Genomic DNA, 1706 nt, shown 5'->3' on the forward strand with positions numbered 1-1706 from the left:
TCCCTGTCCCTGTCCCCCAACCTCAGGAGGGTCCCCAGTGGCTCCACGTGTGGGACTTCGATTGGCTGCTGCGCGAGTCCCAGCGGGAGGTGCTGCTGTTGCAGAGGCAGATGGCGCTGCGCAACCAGCGGGAGACACCCCCGCTCCCGCCGTCCCGGCCCCTGGCCCTGCTCTCCAGGCCAGAGCAGGGGCGCCGGCTCCCGGGCCCCGGGAGAGGTGAGCGCCGGCGCCAAGGGCAGGTGTGTGGGTGCGTGCAGATGGCTGGGGGAACGACCACCGGGATCTCCCCTGCACCGTGCTCAGAACCCCAAGGACTCAGTGGTGGTGTGCGCACTCCCAGGGGCTGGGGAGCTTTCCCGTCCTGGGCAGGGTCCACCTCCAAGCCTCCCGTGCTCGTACCTGCGCCGTGCCCTCCCCTGGGGGCTCCAGGGTTCCGCCCTCCATAGGCCTGCGCCCAGCGGGGCCTGGCCGGCCGCCCCTGCCACGCCGCGAGTGGTACGGCCCGGCCGCAAATTCCCTGGTTGCCCTGGCAGCCACCCGGGGCCCAGCCCGCGCCGCCTCCTCCCGCCGCCGCCTTAGAACGGGGACGCCCCCGTCAGCGCCCGCCTGGCTGGCCAGGCCTGGCCCCGGCTACCCGGGGGCGGCTGTACGTCCACCCCGGCTCCAGGTACAGGCAACCCTCACTGAGCGGGGGGCATAGGCGGCCCCTGTCTCGAGGCCCAGGCACCCGCTCCGGACCCCCAGAACTTAGGAGTCTGGCTTCTCTCCATCATCCTAGGTAGGCAGCAAGTAGGTCCTCCTCCTTCTGGGAAGAGGGCTGGGAGGAGAGACCAGGTAGTGATCTGATAGTGCCTCAGCCTCCCGAGTAGCTGGGACTACAGGTGTGTGCCACCACACCCAGCAAATTTTGTATTTTTAGTAGAAACAGGGTTTCTCCAACTCCCAACCTCAGGGGATCCTCCAACCTTGACCTCCCAAAGTGCTGGGATTACAAGCTTGAGCCACCACACCCAGCCCTAATTTTTGTAGTTTTAGTAGAGACAGGGTTTCACCATATTGGTCAGGCTAGTCTTGGACTCCTGACCTCGTGATCCGCCCGCCTTGGCCTCCCAAAGTGTTGGGATTACAGGCGTGAGCCACCGCACTGGGCCAGCACCTTTTAAAAAATAACAAAAGACGCTATCGTGTGCGTCTTACAGTGAGCTTTAAGACATACCTCTTGGGGCTGGTGTGGTGGCTGATGCCTGTACTCCCAGCACTTTGGGAGGCCGAGGCAGGTGGATCACTTGAGGTCGGGAGTTCGAGACCAGTCTGACCAACATGGAGAAACCCTGTCTCTACTAAAAAATACAAAAATTAGCCGGGTGCGGTGGTACATGCCTGTAATCCCAGCTACTCGGGAGGCTGAGGCAGGAGAATTGCGTGAACCGGGGAGGCAGAGGTTGTGGTGAGTTGAGATCGCGCCATTGCACTCCAGCCTGTGCAACAAGAGCGAAACTCTCTCTCAAAAAACAAAAAAATAAATTAAAAAAAGTGAAGCGTGGACATAATGGTCAACTGGTGACAGGGAAGCAGGGGGCAGTTGGGAATGCCTGTGGACAGGAAGGTGAGCAGGGAGGTGAGTTGCATATAGGGACAGCCAAAGATGACCTGAAGGCCAGTTGGGGTGAGGAGAAAGGGCAGTTAAGGCTGGGCACAGTGGCTCA

At 61.5% G+C, this 1706-nt stretch overlaps 1 long non-coding RNA gene across 5 annotated transcripts in view; it reads right to left on the reverse strand.

Moving 5' to 3' along the window:
• The window catches only part of LOC131382806 (uncharacterized), a 2907-nt gene extending 1211 nt beyond the window's left edge, over positions 1 to 1696 (reverse strand). For 2 of the 5 annotated variants that reach the window (XR_009212396.1, XR_009212394.1), the window contains exon 1: positions 1217 to 1696. This is a non-coding gene — a long non-coding RNA (uncharacterized LOC131382806). Of the gene's footprint in view, positions 1 to 21; positions 716 to 1216 lie in introns of those variants that run through there. The other 3 variants (XR_009212393.1, XR_009212392.1, XR_009212395.1) reach the window with 2 other exon arrangements.
• Positions 1697 to 1706: the final 10 nt, after the last annotated feature.

This window comes from Hylobates moloch, unplaced genomic scaffold (assembly GCF_009828535.3).
Source record: "Hylobates moloch isolate HMO894 unplaced genomic scaffold, HMol_V3 SCAFFOLD_8664, whole genome shotgun sequence".
Taxonomy (NCBI): Eukaryota; Metazoa; Chordata; class Mammalia; order Primates; family Hylobatidae; genus Hylobates; species Hylobates moloch.